This window comes from Parasteatoda tepidariorum, chromosome 5, assembly GCF_043381705.1.
Source record: "Parasteatoda tepidariorum isolate YZ-2023 chromosome 5, CAS_Ptep_4.0, whole genome shotgun sequence".
Lineage (NCBI taxonomy): Eukaryota > Metazoa > Arthropoda > Arachnida > Araneae > Theridiidae > Parasteatoda > Parasteatoda tepidariorum.
The window spans coordinates 24,965,648-24,993,106 of NC_092208.1; the positions used below are offsets into that span (position 1 = coordinate 24,965,648).

The window sequence follows — 27,459 nt, forward strand, 5'->3', positions numbered from 1 at the left end:
ATATATATATATATATATATATATATATATATATATATTATACTTACTTTTATTGTGCTATCATCGGATATTTATATCTTGGTAGTATAGCACAGTGCTTCCCAAAGTGTGGTACGCGTACTCGCAGGGGTACGGGATCAGTTTGACGGGGGTCGCGTTCTTATGCGACATATATTGCAACAAACGAAAATTTAGAAAAAAATTTATTTAGAAACAAAGCTGGCCATGAAAATTTATGATTACGTATTTTTTTCCCATTGGCTATTTTTTGCAGAGTTAACAGTTAATATTTAGTGGCATCAACAACCTGTTGTGATTTTTAACTTTTGTGCAATTTTGTTTTATTGTAAAAAATACATTAATTTTTTTATTAGCGGTTCTCAGCGTTACGAAAAATTTAGAAAGGGTACACAAAAGTCATAAGTTTGGGAAACATTGGTATAGTATATCATGATCTTGGTACGTATTTATTAGCATAAGGTATTTCAGCGTTGCAGTGCTAAAATTATTTTTTACCGGAATGAAAATCACTGTACCGTGTGAAAGAAATATTTAATCTAAAACTATCAAAACTAATTCTGGAAGAAATTTACTTAAAAAATTTTGTATGTGTGGCCTTGCAAAAAAAAATATTAAGTATGAAACCGGAAGATATCAAAATGAATCAGCTTACAGCTTAGAGAGAGATAAACTTCAGGAATAAAAATGGAAGTTGACAAAGTAAAAGTGCTTAGTTGAATTCTTGGTAAAATAAAAGAAGTAATAGGGGAGAATGTGTGATGAACAACATCGCAGCCTCTTATAATTTTTCTCTTCTTTTACCAAAAAGCAAGTCAAAATACTTTTATTTTCATTTACTTTTTCGTTCTTAAAAATCAGTTTACAAAATGTAGGACCTTACAGGTTTATGCATTATTTACTAACAAAACTTATACATCTCAATGCCTTAAATATTTTAAAAAATTTCCATAGTGAGCTAGTGTTTTTCCTCTTTATAAACCATTATTCCCAGAAAAAGCTACAAATAACTGAAATTTAATTGCAGTTTATGACAGAAATGGTGAGTTACATAAATGGTTAATTTTTCAATTGACTAATTATCTTTTTCAAATAATTTTTTCTTGCTTTTATACTTAACAGATTAGTCAAATTAGTCTATAATTCGTTAGTATTAAATATTAGGAGAGGATTCTACTAATTATATGAAGACTTAGTAATATGATTATTAACGTTACAGAACCACATTCCACCTCACTAAAATGTACCGGCTCTGCTACATTCCTGGAGTTTAAATTTGATGAATATTTGTATGCGAACTAGGCAAACGAAAAAAAAAGCGTCAAAGAGAAAAAAGCCGGATAAAAGCACCATAAGCAACAGCTTGGAAAAAAAAAACCACCTTTCCAACAATTATATTAGTTTAGGACCGGGATAGCCTGGTTGGTAGGGCACTGGGCCCATCTCCAAGAGGTCGTGGGTCCGAAGTCTTCCTGTGTAGTAAATGGTGACTGATGCACCTTAAATCTGTCAGTTCACGAAGTCCTCCATGTTCCCATAATGAATCATATCTCTGGTAGTACTGTTTCATGAGTTTCCTCCTCTTCTGGAATGGTTCAGAATTACAAGGCTAAGTAGTTGGACATTAGTAGTCGTAAATACAAAATTGGGTTGGCTGTTTTCCAATGAATTTAAAAATTTCTCAACGTTTCAGGATTAGTTTTTGAAGTTTATGAATAAGAATTATTAAAATGTTTAAGATTTAAAGAAGCTTTACAATTTTAAAAATTTCACTAATTACGCTGATACTATTATAATATAATCAGAAATTAATACCTTTTCAGTTAGTTAAATTTTGTTTAAAATTTTTTTTAAACTGATCACAAGATTATCGTAAGAGACAATTGTCAACCATTAACGAAACTTGCATAAATTTACTTGCGAAATTTCCCCATAACTACACCCGAACTTTATTGAATTCAACATATACACATACCTCAGTGCGTAAAGTTTTTGTCGTTTTGACTATCTTATAATTAAACATTCATATATTACAATTCATTACATTAATAGGAAGTTAAATTAATATAATAAATTGTACAAACCTTAAAACGTGGAATTTTTTCTGCATCGATTGCTAAAACAATGCTCGCAATTTTATTTCAAGTTCAAAACAATAACTGATGCGGCAATAAATTATAACTTGCTTTTCCGATACATTCTCGAACGTTTACTGTTTGAAACATTTGTTATTTAGTTTTCAGAAATATGTAAGGATAAAATGTATTTTTTCCCCGCATTCAGAATCAACAATTCCAAAAAATGAAAGAAAAAAAAAATCCTATCTGCACTGATTTAAAAGTAGTGTTTTTGGCGAGCAATTTTTCTAGCCAACCTAACGCTGAGATGGAGAGAGCCAGTTAAAGGAAATAGGATTTGGCAGTAGTGTGTGAGTTCTTTCTAGCCCTCGGCCAGAAGGTCGTTTTCGTATGATATGAAAGCTTGCGAAAGGAAAAGGGGAGTGGGACAGGGGATAGTAAAGGGATGGGGGTGTAAAGAGAACTGAGGAGGCTACGAAATGGGATTTTCGCAAACTTTCGTGAAGTAGTGGGGAGGCGGAATGCATTTCCTGCTCCTCTGGTCCTAAGTATGTTTGAGAAGGGAATGAAAAAAAAAAAAAAGTTCTCGAACGAGAAAATTGAAACAAAAATTCGAGCTGACATGCTTTTTTTGCTCCTCTTTGCTATTTTGTTTAAAGAGGATTTTTTTTTTTCTGAGTTGTTGTGATGTAATATTTGAAGACAGGTGAGATAAAGAATAGTTTGGTTTGTAAAACTAGGATTAACTTGTGAGAATTTGGAATAATTCGTCGAATTTTTTAGTTTTCGAAAATAAATTTTAGTATGTAAAATCTTGTAAGTAATATTTATAGAGATAATGGAATTATTCATTGCACAAATTATGCGTTAGATACAACCGATTTATATCTTGTGCTTTGTTCAGAGATCGTGGGAGCTATTGCAGATTAACTGTATTACAAAAATTATTCCTAAGAATTTAAATTGTTATAAGATTCTGCATAAAATATTGATTGGGATGAATTAATATTAATTACACAAACCATGTGTTACATGTTACAAAACTGTTTAAATAAATAAAATAAGGTTAAATCTGAAAGAATTCAAAATAAATCTGAGTTTTTAATTTTTGACAAATAAACATCATCTCATTATGTAAGTTTGCATCGATAATCTTCATAGGAATACGAGAGTAATTTTTTCCCAATGCCCACCTGTGTTGACATTCGACAATTCAGGCGTATAAGAGCAGATTTGTTGGCTATTCTTTCAGGGGCACCATATTAGGTGGGCCAACGTTGCTCCCACAGTAAGGACAGACATTACAGAGAATGAAAGAACATCCATGCCTTGTCCGGGATACGAACACAGAACTTTTCTAATGCAAAGCTAGTTTCCTGACCCCTACACAGTGCGGTCGGAGTAATACGTGAATATCCATCACACAAAACCATATCAAACCAACCTCACAGATGAAACTAACACCTCATAGAAAGCCTCAGCGTGGATCACTTTAGTAGTCCGATCCGATGTAACGAACATAAATTGAGTAGTGGATAAAAAATAAGAAATATGTCATTACGTTCACGCGACTAAGCTGCGCAGTGGGGGAAATTACGAACGTTGCTATTACTTTTGGACTACTAAAGGATCAAATTTCTTGTTTATGGTAGCCCGCTTTGAGAATTTTTTTCAGGAGGTATTGTTCAAACACAACGCTTTTACATCATGAAAAAGTCTCAAGAATTCACAACGATACAATCAAAACTTAATGAAACAACGAGTACGATTAACGGGAAAAAAATCAATCAATTAATTCGTTTAATTTTTGTGTTTTTGATTTGAAGCACATAAACGTTATCACGAAGGTCTGAATTTTTTTTAGCAAAATACCAAAATGCAAACAAATTGAGTCAGCTAGAGAAATAATCTTGCCGTAATGTATCTTCTGCATTTTGATACTTTGAAAAGAAAAAATTTCAGCATTTGAGATTTAGTGGATTACTTTAAGTTTACATGAGTTCACTTACCTTTTATGTCTGTCATTGAACATCCGGCCCAATTTTGAGTTTACGTCTACCAATGTTCAACTCCGTAGCCTCGTAATTTTGAACCTTATCCAAATGTCAAAAGAATTCCTGGATCCAGTATTGAAAGAAATTTGCCTTCCGTGGAAGTCTTTTTGATGGAACTAACCCGCATTTGAGTTACATGATTAGGAAAACCTCCCACGGTTAGCTTCATGGTAAGGGGATTCTAACCTATGATTCATTTACCACTGAGGATATTTTTATCTCAGCACTGTGGTCGGTGCGAGCCAGATGCGGAATTTATATCGATCAGCCATCGCTGGGATTCGAACTTGGGTTTCCTCATTGGGAGGTAAGTGCTCTATCCCCTGAGCTACCACGACTCTGAAACAGACTTGTCATGAAAAAGTCTTTTTTTTAAAAAATTATATAATTTTGAATATATCGTTTATTTTTTGTTGGCAGATTTTAAAAAAAGCTTTGAATGAAGATTACACTAGAAAATTAATTAAATATTTTTCTTAAAAGTCCCGCCACTTCACAAAAGAAAACTATAAGTATAAGAAATACGTGCACTAAAAAACATTTGAGCTCAAATTACGTTATAGTGTAGTGGCATTTTGGGTGCATCATTCAAAAAAATCTATATTACCGTAAAATTCATTTTTGACCATAAAATATTATACTGTAACTGTAAAAATAACGGTTTGTAAGATTTTTTATGTTCCGATAAAAATGGATTTTAAGGTAAAAATATTTTTAGACTGAGTGTCGGTACTTTTTTTTTTTTTTACAGTGTGGTTTCAAATGGCTTTCATAATACTAATTCTTCAATGTACATTTTTTATTTCAAATACTAAACTTGGTAGTATAGTTTAAAGCAAAAAACCTTAAAATTTTTATTAATTAGGTTTCTTATGTATATTTTTTCTAAGTTTTGAGATTTTTTTTTAACTTTTCAGTATTTGGTTAGAAATTTTTAAAGATATTTTTATATTTTTTTAAGCTATTTTCTGTAAATAAAATTGGTTTTAAAGTTATTTTTTCTTAAACAAAATCAAAAAACGCTAGTCAAATTTCAAAGCTAGTTAAATATTCATTTTATATTTTTCCCTTATTTTTAAAAGTGTGTTGAACTTTATACATAAATAAATATTTATAAATAAATTATTTACAAATGTGTGTTTAAAATTCATTCGAAGAATAAGTAAAGTTTGCATAAGTTGTTTGACACTCATAAAGATAAGAAATAGTTTTTTTTTTTTTTTTTTTTAAATATTTTTGTTTTGATGATTATTTATTTACAATATTTTTTTATTAATAAATTATTCATGGATTAATTTTTATAACAGCATTTCCATGGTCAAAGGCATTTTACTGTAAAGATATCATTTATAAAGATGGTATAAAAATCGTTTGCCGTTTTGAAGTAGTAGCTTTTTACCGCTTTCTACCTAATAAATTAATTATGAATTGCTCTTTAAATTCAAAACATTCCTAAGAATCGATATAAATGCCTTTTTCTAAAGCTTTATTTTAAAATAAAAATAAGGAAAAAAGAGCTTTTAATATCAACATAACTATTCTAAATGTATAAGTTATTCTACTTCTACGTCTACTAAAAGAAGAAGAAAAAAAAAAGCAAACGATAATTACAGCGAATCTGTTATTAATGTTATTAATAATTTTTGATGTTATAAGAATGGCATCACTTTATAATCCCATCACGCTTGCATAGATTTAGAAAAGGTCTGGTAGTTTATGAAAAGGGATTCTTTCCTTCAACGGAAAATGGGTAAATTTGAATAAATAATAAATTTTCGGAAATCCTTTACGGAACCTTAAGAAGATTATTTATGATCTTTTGCACACTCACAAATAAAGACTGAAAACTCTTGAGATGAGTTCTTAAACTTTTATCTTTCAACATACAGCTCTCCAGTCACGTTTAATGTAATAAGCTGCGTTGAAAAGATGTTTTAAAATCGATTTTCTTTTACGTTTAGAATTTTAAATCTAACGAAATGATTCGACGGTTCTATTATACATCAGTTTCAATTTAAAAAATTTTATTTTGTATATGCTCGTATTATCTTATTTTTAACTATGTAGTTATTTTTTTTTAACTTTTTTACTTTTTCTTCTTTGAAAGTACTTCAAAGAATACTTACTGCTTTAAAATTACAGTAGCAATGCTTGAAATTGTTATATTAAGTTAAATCCATGCGCCTTGAGGTCTGTCTTTATGCTTATTAACTTATGGAGTACTGCAGTTGTATTGTATATCATCTTAATTTGTCGTGAGTTTAGTTTAGTTTACATTACACTGAGTTTAGTTTATATTTTTTGTATATACATTGTCGTGGAGGTAAAAGGACGTAAAATATGCTGTATTTCAATTAACGATAATATAAAAATAAGTTATTTAAAGCTAAATTTGAAAAATAGAAATTTCATAGATAATGTTGAATAGACATACCACATTTATGTTGTTATTTATTTTGGTTTTACAATTGTTCCTTGTACGTACTATTGGCAAAAAAATAAACTTTAAAATAATAAATAAAAATAACTTGTATTATCTGCGAACAAGTGATATTTAATTTAAATATTTATTACATTTGTTTCCGTGTTTGTGGCTGCTATTGCGCTCATTACATGAGTTTATTAATTTCTACAACAACATGACTACTCACTTTCAGATGTCACAAAAATTTTCCACCATGGTGTTACATACACCATATGGTGGTTATTAGATCCCCAGCTTTTAACAACTCAATTTAGTGTCTAGTGGAACTGATTGGCCCACGGCCCTTAATGTCCCTCCAGGGCCATTAATAGGAGGGACCTTGCTCGTGCGGACACCTGCTTTTTAACTATTTCCTACCAATTTTGGGTTTCCCTAATAGCAACTTTCTTTTTAATAGCGGTTTTTATTTTTTTTTTTCTATTTCAGCAAAAAAAATTGACTTCCAACGCTGGTGTCGGAAATTGCTTTGGAATAAATTAAGAATGAGTTTTTTGTGATTGGAATGAAAAGTATAGTTTGACTTTATCTTTTAATTTATCGCTTGAAGCAATGAGTAAACTAATTATTTTCTTGGAAAGGGATTCGAGTTTGATCTGAGGTATTATGGGTCAAATATATATATTAGTTTATAGGACAAAATCATCTTTTATTGTAAGCTTTATGTAAAACCAAGTCCAGACATTATGCGTAATTGAAATAATGAATACAAATCTGTAAAACATTATTGAGAAATTTTCTTAGGCTATTTCAAATTAATCTTTTTAAAGAGATCTTTAAGCAATTAAACTAATATTAACCAATTTATATTCGATTAGCAACTAAGTTAACTTTTTCATTTTTTCTTAAGTTGTAAAGTTTTGGAGCAATCTATTATACCCGTCAGTTTTCTTGTTTATTGACGCGAATTGTCGCGCAAAAATTGATTCGATCGTTCTTCGTCGAAGGAAACTAAACGGTTAGAACGAGGCGCATCGTTGAGGTCAAAATTTCCTTTTTTAAACTTAGCATGTCAAACACGCTGTCCTTCCACCTACAGCACCCTCACCATACGCAGCACATTTATCACGAGCAGCTTTTGTGAGCTTAGAACCTTGAATAAAAGCTGAAAAAAAGTAACGAAAATTCTAATTTTCTCAACTTGATATTCCATTTTCGTGATGTGATAGTAAGGTTTAATTAACGCAAATAAATCGAAAACAAACAAACATATATTCTGGTAGAAAGAAACATCCTCTCTCGAATAATCTAAAACATTATGCCGAAAACATGAACGGCATGCGAAGTCATGAAATTTAATTAAACTCAGTTGCCAACGCAATACAAAATAACGTTTTGAGGTTCTTCAATAAGCTGTAATGCTTTTCAGTTTAGCTATAACTCTCTGTATATCGTAAGAAATGATGGTAGCTATCTTGAGGTTTGATGAGTGAAGCGAGCAGGGGCAGAGCTCTCTAGTTTCTAGTTAGTCTCTAGTTTCAAGTTAGAATTTTTAGCAGTATTGATAGTCTTTAAAAATTTTCTTTAGATATTGAGTCAATATCTTACGGCATTTATTGGAACAAATTTTTTTTTTTTTAAATTTATGTTCTCTATATGTAACATGTGACAAAATTTATAATCTCGACAGCAGTTGCGATTATTTTTTCCGTGACATTTTTTTTTTCCAGCTGTATCAAGAAAAATTACTGACGGTATTTCCTTTTTCCTCGCCCTCCGTACATCCCCCCTTTTCTAATCACAGCAATTTTCCTCATTAAAAAAGTTTTTGTGTCGCCATTCCGAAATTCTTAAGTTTGTATCTTATGTCTTGTTCATGTCCAAAAACGAACATGCTTTAAGTAACTGCCACCGTGACCGGTTCCTTGTTAGCTCCGCCTACTTCTGCTCAATTTATGTTCATTAATTACACACCTGCTTTTTTGCTGCCTTCTTTTTATGTGTTTTTTTTAGAAAACGATGAACACTTCGAACTGTTCCATGCACACTTCATCACTGAAGAATAAACGATAGAATTAGTGAAAACGAACATTTTTTTAGAGTGTTTTATTCTTTGGAAGTTTTTCTATACCATTCCCCCTTTTTCCTGTCGAACGACGACACAACATTGCAATCGATATTCCAAGCATCCTTGTATCCTGATTTTTCTTCTTCTTTTTTTTGTTTTTTTGTTCGAAACAGGGATGAAGTGTTTGGAAATCATGGTTTAACTAACATCCTCCCAAACTCTGTTTTTGTTGTTCAATTTTTTTTATTGTATTTTTATGTCTTGCTTATTTATATTTCGAGATTTAAACAAACAAAAAATTAAATTAATCGGACAAAAATTATTTTGTAAGAAACTAGTTGAAAATAATTTGGACTAGCATAGTATGGAGAAAATGCAGTTTTAAATATTATTTATTACAGAACACCCAAAATAAATCTGTCAACTAAAAAAAAAGCTTTATTTAGATAGTTTGTTTTGTTTTAGTTTAGTTTTTGTTTTAGCTTTATTTAGATAGTTTGTTTAGAAAATAGTTTGATTTAGACGAACTGTAAGTTTAAATGTGAATAGACCTTGGAACGACAAGTCATCAATCGAAACCTTTGAACTTACGACTTAAATCTTTGTTTTAGAGAAGAATACGATTTATAAATAAAAACAAAGACGAAGCCTTTGCTGAAACCTCAAAAGTTAAGTTCGGAAAGCTGTGTCCAGTTGTCCTTTTTTTTCTTCCTCTTCCTATTTTAAGAATCGTATGAATTCTATTTTTAATCCTCTGAACGTATATTACAACGTTTTTAACTTTTGCTGAGCACTTACCTTAAAGTGAAGCCAATGTGTGTTCACTATTTGAAGTGAAACTTTTTATATGAAGCAAATTTCAATTCTTGATAAAAAAAAAAAAAAAATTTATACTTTAAGCCTTGAATTCTACAGTTATAACTATTCTCGGTTATTCTCTTTAATGTGAAAAATATTACTAAGTATCGAGTTTAGTGCTAGGTGATACCACGGTAGCGGGATAGTTAGAATTAATGTTTTTATTGAAATATTTTTTTTAAATATGAATGAATTTACTTTATGCATTAACACTTTGTTCGAAGGTATTTCCTGCAAAGGTACATATTTTTTTTGACAGATACTCTAGCAAAAATTTTACTTTGACCCCTATCAGGCTCAAAATTGGTTCAATATGTGTCCTATACGAACCTGCACCGAGGAACCAATATTGGGTTTGCCTAGATTTTTTAATATTGGCCCTAGAGAATGGTCTATTAGGGCTAATATAGGGTCGATGTTGGCTGAATAATGAACATAAAATATCGGGTAAATCTGACAATCGTATATAAGGTCTACATTGGTCGTAAAGTGCTTGTAAAATATCAGGTGAATTGGACAATTCTATCTAGATTCAATATCGGAAAATAATGGCTCTTTGAACCCTTATTGGACCAGGATTCGTGAATATTGGTCTAATGGGCTCCTAAGTTATTTTGCGGCTAGGTCATATCACGCTTCACACGCGAGACAAGACCGCGGTCTTACCCTACATCCGTATAAAGCACCCCCAGAACTTCATTCCTCGATTCATAAGTTTGACTATAATACCAATATCTGTAGGGTGGGCAGGGATAGCCTGGTTGGTAGGGCACTGGGCCCATGTCCAAGAGGTCGTGTGTTCGATCCCCACCTGCCGAAGACTCCCCTGTAGTAAATGTTGACTGATGCCCGTTAAATCTGTCGGGTCACAAAGTCCTCCATGTTCCCATAACAAATCATACCTTTGGGGGTACAGATCCAGAAGTTTCCTTGTCTTTTGGATTGGGTTAAAAATTGAAAGGCTACGGAGTTGAATATTAGTAGTCGTATTTCCAAAATTAGGTTGGCTGTTCAACGACGGTTTTAAAATATCAGTAGGGTCTTAATAAAAATAAATGAATAATTATTTATACTATTAGAATAATAGTATAAATTAATAGATAAGTTAATAGATATTTTAATTACAGTTAATTACTAGGATTCACTTACAAGGACAGTCAGAAATAAATCACCCCGGTTTGTAATAAGTTTTAACAGCTATTAATCGTTATGCAGAATACTACACAAATGATTAATTAGGTTAATTTATTAATTGGTGTTAATTACTAACAACGCAGTTGTACAATGTAGATTTAAGTCGTACAAATGTTTTTAAATAGTTAGGAAAAAGGTAAATCGCTCCTGGTCTACCTATCTCAGCCCCATATTCATCGTAAATTTATCAATAAGAGTTAATTGCTAAGAAAGTTACAACACGAAAAAAAGAAGGAATAAAACGAACACTTACATAAAAACAAAAGTTATGTAATAGATTGTAATAGTAAAGATTTAAGTTTAAAGATTAAGTTTAATGATTTAAATAATACTTTAAATATATTAATCATTTAGTCTTAACCATCAGGTTAAGAACTCAGGTCTTAAGTGAACTAATGAATATTGACTTAACTAAACTAATAAATAATGACTTAACCAAACTAATAATCAAAAAACTGAACTAATGAATTATAAACTAATATTATATAGTTTTTAAACTTCGAAAAAGAAAAATGATTGAATGCTCCCTAAAAATAAATTCTTTTAAACAAAAATTAAAAAAAACTATGAATTTATAAATATATACTCTTACTTAATAGTATAACTACATATTATAGTATAACTATCATTTATATTTTTGCTTGTTTATTTTAAATAGAGTTTACTTTGTTTCGAGTTAAGTAATAATTCTAAATTTGACAAATTCTTAGAAAATATGCAATAAAGTACTAGTGAAATATATTTGATTTTTTTCTACGAAATGAAAAAAAGTGGATTCCCTACCACTTAATGTGCGTGATGTATACCAGATTTACAGCTGTATAACCCCTCTTGCAATTTATTGCTTTGCTGTAAAACCCTATTCATTTTCTTAAAAAAAAAATTTGAGGGGAAAAAAGGGATTTTTCTCTCTCTCCGTTATACAAAGGCAGAAAATTTTTTTCCTATTTTTTTGCGCTTCTGTTGTTTTCTGCTTTAATCGCAATACTTTTGAATTATGATGTCCATATATTTCCTAAAAAAAATCAGTTACGTCGCCCACATAAATTGTGTCGCATTTTTTTATTGCTCCCAACTACTTTATTTGTTGTACAAAAACTTAATAATTTGTTGGAGTTGGAATATATATAAAAAGTAATATCTATCTAGCAATTTGGAAAAAGAAAGTTAGGGAACTAATTACACACTAAAAAATATTCTATATTTTGTCGTTTTCTGTTATATTCTTATTATGGTGCTAACACAATCGTTTTTACGCTAAGAGATCGGACAAAGATATTTTGGGTTATATCAATAGCTTTCAAACTATTCAATCAAAATATTTATTTCCATTGAATAGTTTGAACTGAATAGTTTGTAAATAAACTATTCAATTATTTGTAAATAAAGATTTAACCGTGGCAAAAATGTATGTCTCAGAAATCTTGAAATTGAAAGAAAAAAGTGTGTGTAATAAATACCAACAAAAAAAGTTTTATCTTTTCCTTTTCATTTTCGTTCTTAGATAAGTTTTATTATGACACATACTCCATTATTTGTACCTTCAAAATTTAAAGAAGACGATATTTTAGATAATAACAATAGCTTGCAAATTATTTAATGAACATTTCAGTTGCGAAGATAACAATATTTACTTCAGAAATTTTAAGTTCAATGGTTCAGGGATTATATGATTTTATAAATAAAAAAAGTCTAAACTTTCACTTAATTTTTCGTTCTTTATGTTCCTGTGATGCAGTAACAATCCCTTTTTTTTAGGAAAAAAAAAGGAAATATATGGGATAATAACAATGGAATTCAACGGATTTAATTAAAATATTAAATTACGAAGATTTCGCCATAGCTACAATATCTACCTTTCCATTGCTAAATTAAAATAATTTATGTCAGTGGTATTTAACTTTTACTGGCGAGCCTACACAGTTAAAAATTCCAGATCAAATTACAGTAGATGGTACCGGCACTCATGGTGCCGGTACTTTTTACCGTAGAATCCATTTTTAACGGAACATATTATGGTACAAAACATCTAAATTTTTATTATTTAATGCTTTGCTGTAAGAAGAAATTAGTGATGATGCACCCAAAGTGCCGCTACTTTATACCGTAATTTGACCCGGAATTCTTTACAGTGTAGCTAACGCCATTTTTGATTATTATGTAAATAACTCTGGTTAGCAAAAACAACAATTTAAGAAAAGTAATAATAATAATTATAATTTAATAAAAATTAACAAAAATAATAATTTAATAATTTAAAAATAATATCTTTCTCCTCCAAACGAAGTTGAATTTAGTTTACAAAGTTTTACATATATCAGAATTCAAATATCTAATATCAGAAAAATTCTCGTAGTAATCATTCTTACATAAGCGATGAAGAAAATGTGTAAATATTGATAGTGGATATATTTAATTAGTTTCTAAACTGTAATTTGCACTTAAAAGAGCATAAATACATTCGGATCAGTGTTTACTTTTTAATTATAATTATTTCTTGATCATTTATGCATTTAATTTTAATGAAAAAGAATATACAGTAGATCGATGACATTTCATGAATATAATGATAGCGATCATTCGAAGTAGGTCCGGCCCAAATTATTGAATATAGGAATATTTCAGTGAGAAAAATTTTATTAAATTTAAAATACATATGTAAAGTATAAAATATAAAATTTAGTACCAGATTTTACGTAAGGGGTCATTCAATAAAGATGTCACACTTTTTTTTTCTCAATATTTTTGACCTCTACTCCCCTTTGTCTGACAGTGTCACACTTCATCATAATCTCTACCTACTTATCACTTGTCTCGCTATATTATATAAACATACGATGACAGTTTAGAGGCATAAATATGATAGCAGTTTAGAGGCATAAATATGATAGCAGTTCAGATACACAAATATGATAGCAGTTCAGACGCATAAATATGATAGCAGTTCAGAGACAAATATGATAGCAGTTCAGATACATAAATATGATAGCAGATTAGAGATATAGTTTAAAATTTAATTTTTTTAACTTCAACTACGTTTTTTAAAGACATTTGTGAGAACAATAATAATAATTAGATGGAAATTTGTTTAGATGAGGAAGAAATTAAAAACAAATCAATTAAATTAACAGATTAAACATAACAATATTCACCATGCTGATTTTAAATATTTTTATTTTTAGCAGAATGTGGATTGCCTCACTTGTTACCACCTCCCTCCTCTTTGTCACAAACTGTCACGATTTCATTAACTCACGATTTCATTAGCATTTATGGACAGTCCTTAATTTAACAAGTTTTTGTTGTTCAACTCTCTATTTTCCAAAACAGTTGCCGTTCTTTTTATTTAATTCCAAAAAGAAAAGAAAAAAGTTTCAAATTTTTATTGCAAAAGCAATTTTGGAAACATTTCATCAGTAAAATATTTTAGAAATAAATAAGTATTATAAAATAATTTTTTTCATCTCTTTTAATTTTAAGTATAGTTTTTCATAGAATAAAATACTTTTCTGAATTATAAATTATTTTAAATTAATAGGTTGTATTTGAAACCAAACTAATTTAAACATAGTATTTCTTAAATAAATCCTTGAGTAAGTTGGAATGCTTATTTTTCAAATTATCGTGCATGGTGAAGTTAACGATACTCAAATAAAAACTTTCATTTGTTACTATCCTAGAAATATTTAATTATTCAATTATGGTGAAGTAAATTAAAGTATTAAAATAATCGAATATAATAACTTATTGGCGGAAATATGCATGGTCCCATTAAAACTTTCTCGCCAAATGTTACTTTGTTTCAACTGCAACGAGGCAACAAATTGTAAACCGGGACATTTTCAGTAAACGTAATTTTCGAAATCACTAGCTCTTTACGACGTTGTGATTAAAGGACATTACTTTAAAGTGTCTGATGGATATGTCCGGCTTTGTTTAAAACGGCGCAAAAACGGTCATTTTGCCAAACGCATGATTTTATTTTGATGATAAAGCGCTCGTAACTGTAGTCGCCCTTGCCGAGATGAAAACAATGAGAACAGTTTATCTTTTGCAAAAGCTGCTAATATTATGGGCGGGTTTAAATTTTTCATCCCCCCTCCGTTTTGCCGCGATTACCAAACAGGAAAAGGATTATACCTAGTTTAATTTTATCTTCTTGTGTTTTTGGCGTTGGTAATTTAGAAAAAGGAGGTGGCAGCCTTCCTAATTTAAAGTTTTAACGAATAAAGGCATACCGAATTGTAAAGAGAGAGAAAAGATTAAATTATTTCCCCCGGTTTTGCAAGTGAACCTTGAATTATTATAATTTTTTTTCATCTTCCGGTTTGATGGTGTTAATTATCGAAGATTTATTTTAAGGCGGGGTTTAGATTGTTATCGTTTGGCTGGATTTGAGCTATTGTTCAAGTGTCTTGGAAAGGGAAACGTATTCCCTTTTTAGGGATCTTGGATGCAGTTTTCCCCTATTTAAAACGGTAAAAATTTAATGTGTTTAGAAAATATTTATCTTTCGTATAAATTGATAATTTCCTGTCGATTGCTAATTTTTTTTAAAAAAGAATTTATGATTATAAAAATTAGAATCTGATAATAAAATTGATTGTTCGGTAATATTCTTAGATTTTGTTTTTTTTTCTAACTGTTGCGCCGTTTTAACAGCCAGTATACACTTATGAAAACTGTGTTTTAACAGTCAATATGCACTTAAGAAAACAATCATTTATTGATTTTTGTGCTTAAAGGTTTAAGGTTTTTTCATATATTATTGTAGAACTAGCTTTTAAACTGTGAACGCGCATTTGAAAAAAAGGAAGTGATTCATGACGATTTTTCTAATAAATTTAGTTTCATTCTCTAATTATTCCAAATTTTAAATAACGTTTGGATTTTGCTAGTCTGTACGCGTAAAACTACCGTTAATTGATCGTGTCTCTTAAAGATTTAAATATTTAGATTTATTCACAAAATATTGTGTACTTAACGTTAAACAATCTGGAGTTTATTAATAGTACAAATAAACTCCAGAACTTCCGTTCTCAATTTTGAAATTGAAGACAATCTATCTCTCTAAGAGATTTGATATCAATCCTAAAATCTTCGAGAATTAAAAAATCGCGAACAAATAAATAAATATGTTTGATTCTGCTGGTATGAATTATTAAAATATTTGTGATTGATTTAAGCCCCTTCAAGATTTAAATTTATTTAGAAACTGGTCAGAATTAACGCTTATACTGTCAACATTTATTGATATTTCATTGTTATATTAAAGTAATCGCATTCAGAGTCTTAAAATAATTTTCGAATTCTCTCAGAATAAAGAAAAAAAAGTTTACAAAAAACATTAAACCTGATCCAGTATGCACTGATAAAAATATTTGTAATTGATTATGTTCCATACAAACTTAAATTTATTTTCAAACTACAGTAATTAACTTTTAAACTGTCAACGTTTTGATTATTTAATTAAATGCACCGTGATTTAATAATTTATTCATGGCTTTGTTCGCAAATAATAAGTTCTATTCATAACTGCTGTTGATTTTTAATAGTTACTCATGATCAAATTTAGTTTACTTTTAGCTAGCACTCTTTAAGCTAATTCTGAAAATGGCGCAAAACGTCATCATGTAGAAAAACTTCAGTTTTGTGAAATTAAAAAGCATTTATGATCTAATTTTTTAATATATAAAAAGTTAATCCAGCTCTTCATTCAGGACAAACACAAATTTGCAAAAGTTGAAAATTATTCATTGATTTTGGTATTTTTAGTTAGGAGAAAAATCTCTCCAAATTGGCGATTTTTTCAAAAATATTTAAATTAACTGTCCGTTCTAAATCTCAAGACAATTCTTGAAGATCGTATCGATGGAGAGTTTGAGATTATTGCTTAGCCTCAATTAATTGTAAGGCACTTAAACTGGGGCTTTTACATTTTATTTTACGAAATAAACTCGAAAAACGTGGTTAATTCAGGATTTAAGAATTTGAAGAATTTTAGAATTAATTCTATATTTAAATACCTATATTTAATTTTTATTATTTTACACTTAGATTGTGTCAGTAATACGTAAAATCAAAAGGTAATTAATGCAAGTTCAATGATTTTATTTTATTGTATAAACGTTGTTGAAGAGCCAATCCAAATTTTGAGTTTACGACTACCAGTGTTCAACTGCGTAGCCGTGGAATTTTGAACCCAATCCAGAAGACAAGTGAACTCCTGGTTCAGTAACCCCAGAGGTATTGATTTGTTATGGGAACTTGGAGGACTTTGTGGACCCGACGGATTTAACGTGCACCAGTCACCATTTAATACACGGGGAGTCTTCGGCCGGCAGGATTCGAACTTAACACGAGTCCAACGCTATCCGACGCGAGTCAAACGACTATCCTGGCCCTAGATTAAATGATTCTAAGAAGAGACATGCAAACGAACTATAAAATAGTTATTAATTTAACGTAACTCTTAAGCCAGGTGTGACCATTCAAAGCTCCCAAAATATTGGATGATGAAAATTTTTTTTGGGAAAAATTAATTTCAGTCACATAGGTATAAAAAATCTCTTTAAAACTTCTTCAACATAAATTTTAGTTATGTAACATATGTTTTTAACATTATAACGTTGTCATATATCTAACATTTGTAACATTGTATTTTGCATTTGTAACATTGTATTTTTTATATGTTACATTGTATTTTACATACGTAACATTGTCATACGTCTAACATATGTAACTAATCGCATTTATGGTTTTAAGAATTAAAAACTAATGCATACTTAAGCAAGCACAGATTAACCACTTTGACTAAATATGCCTAAGTTTGACAAATCATTACCAAAAGCTAGTTTCCAAAATTTAAAATTTCACGCCCAGAAAATCAGTGCTATGTTAGCTTAATCTTATATACGTGAACAAGAGTTTTCAATTATGAACCTTAGAAAAAATTATTTCAGAAGTAGACTAACAGAAAAGGATTTAGCCTTGTTCCTTAAAATAAGCACNTCGCGTTCTTTTTACTTCACGGGTAATAGAGCCAAGTAGTAATTTCTTTTTTGTTCTCCACTAAAAGAAGGAGACAAAATTTTCGCCATGGCGCAATATGTCAATTTGCGAACTCCATGAATATTCAGCGCCAAAGCACCTTTAATGTTCTACGCTTATTCTGCAGAAGATGAAGTTTAGTCGAGGACTTTTTAAAGGTTCGATTAATATTTTAGAATAATGATGCGAAGATTGCTCTAGATATTTTTATGGCTAGCTCGTTATTTTCTCAAGGACCATCCCCCCCAGCCCCCCATTTTCATCGCCAACTTTTGTGTGCCAAATTTATTGTTTGATCTTTTCATTTTGAAATAATGCTTCGTGTTTGGAGATTTCTGAGTAGAATATTTTACTTTGGAAGAGCGAATTAAGAATTCTGAGCCACGATGGCTCAGGGGATAGAGCGTTCGCCCTCCAATGAGGTGACCCGGGTTCGAGTTCCAGTTTGGCTGGTCGATACGAATTTCGCATCCGGCTCTCACCGACCGCAATGCTGTCGTGAAATATCTTCAGTGGTAGACGGATCATGGGTTAGAGTCCCCTTGCCATCAGACTAACCGTGGGAGGTTCAATTGGTCTACCTCTCCATGTAACGCAAATGTGGGTTAGTTCCATCTAAAAAGTCCTCCACGAAGTCAAATTTCTCCCAATACTTGATCCAGAAGTTCCCTCGTCTTCTGGAGGGGCAAAACTGCGTAGTTGAACGTTAGTAGTCGTAAACCCAAAAATTGAATCGGCTGTTCAACGACGATTATAAAAAAATTAATTAAGAATTCTAAGTTGGTAATTTGAATCGGTTACTACGGCGTTTACGGCACCGTGCAGATATTTACGCCTAATTGGTTAGCTTTTGCAAAGAAATGGCTGTAAAAATGTTGCGTAAATTGCGTACACGCTGTGATTTTTCATTCACCCAATTTTTGACGTTTCATAAGGTGGTTGCAACTACTGATTTCATCAGTTCAATTTTGAATGAATACCCAAGGAATAAAAATTAACTGCTCATCTTTGCGATTTTAGACAGTTATGTGATGATCTTCATCTCATCTTCATAACCGTAAGTCAGAAGTCAGAACTAGAATCTAAGCCATGAAATGGTATTTTTGCAATCATTATTATGGTTTTTATCTAGACAGATGATAATATTAAACTGACAATTTTTGGCAGAAATATAAGAGGTGGTATATAATATAAACGGTGGTTATGGTACTGACCCATAATAAGTATGTGAACGAATTTGGTTATCATAACCAGCTGGTTTCCGTCACTACAATTTTGAATGGAGATCAAGGTATGGAGATGATAATAAACGAAACAATCACAATTTCAGTCAGAAATACACTCGGTGGTCATCTAATTATCTTCATAATTACTAGTTTCAGCGGAGATCCAGGTAATTGTAACTAATTGATCTATGATTTTTAACCAATACAATTTTTCACACATGTCCAAATGATGATATTCTACTGAATTTTATAACCTGAGGTTTAACCATTTTTTTTTAAAACTAACTAGATTTTAGCGACGATTTTGAATGGAGGAAAATGTGGAAAACTTTCAGAGCTATAAAGTTCAACCCCAACAAAAAGTTCCCCAGAATAAACCGTGTATTTGTGCTGCATTATTAAATGACGACGTAGATGCGTAACGTGGCGAATAACGTATATGAGATATCATGTATAACCGATCATCAGAAACTGATGATCGGTTATACATGATATCGCATCGACGTTACATCAACTTACGTAGTACATCTACCGATCATCAAAGACTGATGATCGGTTAGGTACTATCTATCTGGCCAAACTGATGTTGATCCCAACTGCTTTCTTACGTCTGGGGAGACTTTTCACCAGTTTTTGATTTATGATCATATAAATAAACTTCCAGTCGCCCATCACAAACACACTGCTGTTTTTGACTCAATAAGGCTGGGTATGTAATCCACATTCTAATTCGTCCTGAAGGCTTTTCTTTTCTTTTATGAGATTTAGGTCCGGGCGCCGAAAAGCCAACTTAACCTTTGAACACACATTTAGTCAAATTGTAGTCGTGAAAGTCTCGATATGAGAATGAAGCAGTTTGCCTGCTGGAAGTTGTTGTTGTTACTTTACGTCGCACTAGAGCTGCACAATGGGCTATTGGCGACGGTCTGGGAAACATCCCGGAGGATGATCCGAAGACATGCCATCACAATTTNAGGTCACCCCCAGGAACCATTAAGATTAACACTTAGTTCGTGAAAATCCGATCATTAGAACGAAAATTATTCAGGGTGATATCTTTTTTTTTTTGCCGACTGTACATCTACCGATCATCAGAGACTGATGATCGGTTAGGTACTATCTATCTGGCCAAACTGATGTTGATCCCAACTGCTTTCTTACGTCTGGGGAGACTTTTCACCAGTTTTTGATTTATGATCATATAAATAAACTTCCAGTCGCTCATCACAAACACACTGCTGTTTTTGACTCAATAAGGCTGGGTACGTAATCCACATTCTAATTCGTCCAGAAGATTTTTCTTTTCTTTTATGAGATTTAGGTCCGGGGGCCGAAAAGCCAACTTAACCTTTGAACACCCATTTCGTCCGCACTGGGTCCATGTCCAAGAGTTCGTGGGTTCGATTCCCGCCGGCCAGAGACTGAGGGTGATTGATGTACGTTAAATCTGTCGAGTCTCAAATTCCCCCAAGTTCCCATAACAAATCAATACCTCTGTGGGTACTGACCTAGGAGTTTCCTTGTCTTCTAGATTGGTTAAAAATTACAAGGCTACAGAGTTGAACATTAGTAGTAGCAAACCCAAAATTGGGTCGTCTGTTCAACGACGGATTATTTAAAAAAAAAAACGCATTAACCAAGGGACATTGACCAAACCATGAAAAACTGCCCCAAACCAGAGCGAGATCTACTTCTTTTTGGTGCCCGTATATTTTTGACCTGATAAGGTTGTTGTAGTTCATTTACGTCGCACTAGAACTTCACAATGGGCTATTGGCGACGGTCTGGGAAACATCCCTGAGAATGATCCGAAGACATGCCATCACAATTTTGAGCCTCTGCAGAGGGGATGGCACCCCCGCTTCGGTAGCCCAACGACCAGCGCGCGAAGTCGAGCACTTTACGGTAGCACAGTTTAACGAGGACCAATACCGCATACCCTCGGTCCCTACGCAAACTGATCCAAGTGGGTCACCCACCCGCACACTGACCGCAGCCAGTGATGCTTGACTTCGGTGATCTGCTGGGAACCGTGTCTTAATGATCAGTCCCCTGCGGGACGGCCTGATAAGGAAAAAGAAGTTTTGTCATCAATACTATAATACATAACTGATGATAGTTTTTTAAGAGCACAATACAGTAATAATATTATCATCTTTCCCTAACTACGTTATTTGCTATCTTATACGTTGTTGTTCTATTTTTAATAACCAAATCAGTAATCAGTTTAATTAATTGTTTTTTTTTTCAATTTTCTACCATGCTATAAACAATAAAATTCATTTGAGTATCATTAAAATACCCTAACGCATATAGTATTATATCATTAAAGTATAGCATAATAATGCGATAAAATACACCTTAAATGCTTAGCTGTAACTTAAACCGCTTCAATTCTATCTTTTGAACAGAGCTAAGTTATTGGCCCGCTTGTCCCTTTCTAAGCATTTAATGGCCCGTATGAAATTTAGAACCGAAATTGTTTAACGCTGACTAATTATTCTCGCCGGTACAACGGGAAACGAACGAAATTGTACACGTCCAAACTTCGTCAGCGCTTTGTGCCCACCAGATTTCCGTTACCATAGCAACAGAGGCCACTGCTAGTGATGCCACTGACCCACTGAAATATTTTATTGAACTCTGGGAGCAGCGGTCATCGGGATGGGAGCATATTTAAAATATCTGAAACTGTCGGCGTTTTGGGAATTGGGGAAAACTGTTCACGATTCGTCAGGCTGAGTTGGTACTTAGCCAAAATTTGCTTTCATGGGAAAGTGTTGAATCCATTATTCAGTGCATTGTATGTGAGTGAGTGATTTACGTGAATTATGTCGCCTGACTACAAAATATATATACAAGCTACTGCGTTTGCAATTTTTATGTGCAGATATTTAATTTTGGTTCTTAGCTTAAGCAAGTGACGACATCCAAAATTAGGTTTGTTTTGAAAGGAAAGTAAACTTATCTTATTACAGATTTCTCCATGGTTGCGTAAATGTTTATTCTGCGTTTTATGTATTTCTCGTATTTAATTTTATGGTGATTATTATAACCAAGTCGTATGATTATTTGATTTTAAAAATACCCTTATTGTGTCGATTAATTGATTTTGTAATCCTCATATTATTATGTAAGGAACGACCGGCTGATTTTAAAATTACTTTACGATACAATGCAATTAGCAAATTTTAAACTAAATATGGCACACCATACTGTTATGGACTGTTCAAATACTGCGAATCATGTTTCTACATAAGCATGTCTATTAAGCGTAAGCATGTCTTTTACGTAAGCAAGAAATTTGACATAAGCATGTATATTACATTAGCAAATATTACGTAAGCTAGATTCTTCAGAGAAATAGCAAACTACAAACGTTGTCAGCCAATATAGCAAACCAAAAACCGCGTCCATGCTAAAAATTTTTATAGTTTATTTTCTTTTTCGAAATTTTTTGTTACTATATAAAACCGTGTGTTTGGCGCAGTATGTCCTTTTTTGGACCTTGTGCCACTAAACCCCACATTCAATTCAATTTTGTTACTTTATTTTACTTGTTTTTTTTTTCATGTCTAAAAATTTAAAAGTAAGGAGTTTTAGGGCCTTGCTTAAGCAATATTCATATCCTTTCGGCCTTGTGAGCAGAATTAAACAAATCCCAAACCCGCTTAAGGTACTTGCATTATATATATAAAACTATTCAAAACGACAAAGTGATATGAAGCGATTTGTTGGTTCAAAAATTACCTTGAAGCAACATATAATTACTACGTATGAGGTTACTACCATTATTGTGTCTGAAACAATTATCTGATTTTAAAATGACAATTGTTTATTGTAAAACATGAAAAACTATTGAATGTATCTTCATGTAATAGTATTATTGCATTAATAAGGGCTATGATTATGGAAAAATCCCGTATTCGTGCTTGTTTTAAAATCAAATAATTGTATGAAATACGGAGTGCGATTTTATAAACAAGTAATAATTTGGTAAACTCATGGTAAATTTGAAATGTGCCAACGTTTTGAGAAATTTTTATCACCGTTAAGTCAATGTAATTATTCTGGAACTGTGGTGGCTTAGATGACAGAGAGCTGTCGTTCCAATGGGGTGAACCGGGTTCAAATCTCAGCGATGGCTGGTTGATGATACGAATTCCGTACCCGGCTCGCACCGATCACAGCGCTGATGTAAAATATCCTCAGAGGTAGACTAACCGTGGGTGGTTTTCTTCTCCATGCAACGCAAATGTGGGTTAATTCCTTCAAAAAGTCCTCCGCGAAGATGAATTTCTTCCAATACCTGATCCAGTAGTTCCCTTGTCTTCTGGATTAGTTTCAAAATTACAAGGCTACGGAGTTGTACATTAATAGCCATAAACCCAAAAATTGGGTCTGCTGTTCAACGACGGTAATAAAATGTAATTATTCTAAAAGAATTTAGGTTCATTTTATTTATTATTTTTTTGTTGTTGCTATAGCTAAAAAAAAAAAATTCGCCTCAGATGTTTTGGTGTTGCTACAGTTACTTATTTTTGTCATTATTTTTAGAAGAATAATTCATTATTTTTTTTATGTCAAGAAATGTAAACCCTTGTAATTGGTGCTTAATTGGCAGCAACGGAGATATTCTTTTTAATTGTGTCGTGAGAGCGTCAAGCTATTATCTCTTCAATGTTTTTCTCCGTCTAATTGTCTAACGATCTATTTTTTTGTAAGATAACGCATTAATTAAGCTACTTGTACTATTGGAACTAGCTGTTAAGCTACCGAACATGGGATAAATTCAGATTAAATTTAGATCAAATTTAAAAGGTACGATTATACCCAGTCATATTGATGTATCCGAATGTGCGATTTACTGAATTTCCTTGCAAAACGATTAAAAAAAGTATTGGATATACAATTATTTTAGGCAATTTGATTTACAAATATACCGACCAACAGTTTCACGACTGACGTAAAATATAGGCTAACCGTGGAAGGTTTTCTTCTCCATGTAACGCAAATGCGGGTTAGTTCCATTAAAAAGTCCTTCACGAAGGCACCCTTGTCTTCTGAATTGGGTTCAAAATTACAAGGCTATGGGAGTTTAACATAAGCAGCAGTAAAATGAAAATTCGGTCGGCTGTTTGATCAATGTATAGAGTGCTTGTCTCAGAATGAGGGGATATATGTTCGAATCCTGATTATGGCTGATAAATTAGTAATATGTACCGCTCCCGACTCCATGGCCATTTTCATGGTTTTTCTCATAATGTGACGAAATTACGCATGTTTTAAACAAACTATTCTTAAAAATTAGATTAATGTTTGAATTTTAAAAATTTATAAAAAAAATTTTCTGTAGATTTATGAACATTTTTTGTATACTTATTAATGCTGAAACAGTACAGAATCAATGTACTTTAAGAAAGTCTGATAAAAGAGCTGGACGCTTTTAATTAGGCTCTAAATTACTCAGATTTAAGAGGAAGCTATACCACGAGAGAATCTTCTCATCTCAAATTCTCTTTCACCCCCATAAGTAATTTAAGATTCAAAGTATAGAAAAGGTGAATTCAGGCGAATCTAGAGTAAGCCATGGAAGTTTCAAATACTACTGTAAAGAAATTTTCAAAATATCAAAATGAAAAGCAATTTGAACTTCATGGCTTACTCTAGGTCTGCCTGAACTCTCAGAAAATCTAGAGTAAGCCACGAAGTTTCAAATACTACTGAAAAGAAATTTTCAAAATATCAAAATGAAAAGCAATTTGAACTTCATGGCTTACTCTAGGTCTGCCTGAACTCACTTTTTCTATACTTTAAATCTTAAATTAGTTATGAAGATGAAGCAGAATTTGATCTTCCAAAATACCATTATCAAAATGTTATCTACAAACACACATCATCATTACCAGTGTCCTTATTCATGAATTATTACTTAAAAACAACTTTTTCTTCCAGACCCGAACAATTGAGATCGATTACTTTAATGATTACGAACTGGACAGGAAAAAAAAATTTCACTGAATTCATCTTTTCCTTATTGTAAACAACTATTATCCACTTGATATTAAAGCAAAGAGCAATTTCATGCTTATCCCTCTGGATATTTTCTCGCCAAACAATAGGCGTGTGTTCCTAATTTTTCTTTTGAGGCGTGGACACTGACGATTCCATTGAAGGGACTGTCCGATCAGATCGGTGTATAGTTTTTGACGCATGGCATTAATCACTTTGTCACCATGGGGTAATATTGAAGCCAAACAACTACAACAGCTGCTTGAAAGGGTGGGGCAGTTTTTTCCTTTGGCTGTCATAACCCCCCTCTTCATCTAGGGACGGGTTTTGACTTCCCTATTCGGCCAGGTATGCCCCCTTCTATAAGTTCTTCGCTGATTGGAGGAGGCATCTCTTTGCGTTCTGTCACCCGCAATCATTTCTTTGCCGACTGCTGAAGGCGATTAGATTCTATTCGAATCTTTTGCTGGTTGTGTGTGGGGTGCTTTCGCCGAAGATTTCTCTATGTGAAGTGGGATTTTTTTTGGATTACCTTTTCGGTTTGGGATTTTTTTTGTGTAGACTCTGGTTATTATTTTCTTTATTTATGTGTCAGATGGATTATATGTTTTCGGTATACATTGGATTATTTGGCGAAATTATGTTTGGATACTTTCATTAGAGGTATGTTTTATTAATTTTATTTATGGAATGATTTTTTTCAAACTTATTCATATTTAAAGGGAATTTTTATGGAATTTATTTCATTCAAAGGCCATTTTTTATCTAACACGAATCGAACAGATTTGTGGTTTCTCATGTTAATCATTGATGTTTTGAACCTGACCCAAAAGAGAAAGGGAATTCTGTATCAAGTATTGTAATTAGAGTGAAACTAAGTCTGGAAAAAAAAAAAAAATCACTGTCTTCCCGTGGTTCACCTGGAGGCAATGACTGGGGATATGTATTTTGCGCCAACATAGTGGTTGGCGTAATCCACAGGTAGTACCCGAATTACCCAGTCATGGATTCGAACATGGGTCACATGAATACATAACGATCACTCGGTCCCCTAATCAATCTTAGTCTTCTAATGAAAATACTAAGTATAATTTAACAATTGATAGTGGATTTTTAATTTTTTGTTTTTAAGGTTGCTTTTCTGCATTTTTGGATATTTCATACTTCTAAAATTATTTCTTTGATTATAACTAAAAAACAGTGAAATAATTTGCTTGCTTAAGAGCAATGGTGTCTAGTGTATATATTGGACAAAACTAAAAGCCTTCGAACTTTTGCTAGATTGAGCTAAATACCCTTTTCGTAGTTCAACTACTTCCACTATCGAGTTTGATGAGTTGTTGCTGTTGTCGTAAGCGATTAAGGCACTTAGTGCAATTTTTTCTTGTTTTTAAGTGGCGCCGTCTATGGCAATGAATTCGATTTCTGCCACGTCTATACGTCATGCCCGTTTATAGGGCGGACCCATTCATACATCCACAGATATTAATTTTGAACCAAGAGACGATCTATCTCCAATTCAGTATCCCCAGATGTATAATTTGTTAGGAGAACATGGAGGACTTTGTGACCCGACAGATTTAACGTGCACCAGACTCCATTTATTACAAGGAGAGTCTTCGGCCGGTTGGATTCGAATTCCCGTTCTCAGGAACGTGGTTCCAGTACCCTCCTGCTAACCAGGCTTCTCCGGCCGGGTTTGATGAGTTCTTGGTATTATTCTGCGCCGAAAATGATGCTATTGATTGTCGATAGAGGTCGATAATCAATAGATTGTCGATAATTGGGTACAAAAAGAAAAGGTGCTTACCGTTTAATTTGTAACAATGCGTAAGGCTAATCTGGTGCAAAAAAAAAAATTCTTTTTTTCTAGCGCTGTAAGAGAGACAAACAAACACATTCTTTTGTTATTTTAGACCAATTTATTATTCAATTGGGGAAATTTTTATTTATTTGAAAGAAAAAAAAGCATAGTAATAAGAACCATTAAGTTTTATTTGTAACCTATTATGTATTAACCATATAGAATTTCTTCTTCAACTTCTTATGTATCTTTACTTTCTACTGTTAATTTTGTTTGCACATAAGGGATTGTTGATTGTTAACTATCCTCATTGTTAATTATATGAAACTTTTAACTATGGGATATCAAATTTCATATGTAAGTTCAAAATGAAATGCGTATCATTACCACCTGGCCTTTGATGACATTTGAAGTTTTTGTGTTTTTTGTCCCTTTAGAATATTTTGTTTTCAGATTTTGAGGTATTTAGTTTTCATTTTAGGGCCTTTTTTGTGATACTTTTGGGTATCTCTTTTAATTTTTGGATATTTTTCAAGTCTTGAGGAATTACATTTCATTTTTTCAACTTTTACACATTTTAACTGATTGTCACTTTTTTCTACTTATACGAATTTTTGCTTAACGTTGATGAACTGGATAAAATTAATTACTCTGCATTGTATTAAGTTAAAAAAA

At 32.0% G+C, this 27,459-nt stretch overlaps 1 protein-coding gene across 3 annotated transcripts in view; it reads left to right on the forward strand.

The window, feature by feature from the left end:
* LOC107441868 (uncharacterized) overlaps positions 1 to 27,459 on the forward strand; it is a 257,831-nt gene that overhangs the window by 51,893 nt on the left and 178,479 nt on the right. Inside the window, exon 1 of one of the 3 annotated variants that reach the window (XM_021146404.3) lies at positions 25,388 to 25,643. The exons of the other annotated variants lie outside the window; for them this stretch is intronic. The gene's annotated coding sequence lies outside the window, so the exon portion shown is untranslated. Of the gene's footprint in view, positions 1 to 25,387; positions 25,644 to 27,459 lie in introns of those variants that run through there. 3 annotated transcript variants of the gene reach the window in all.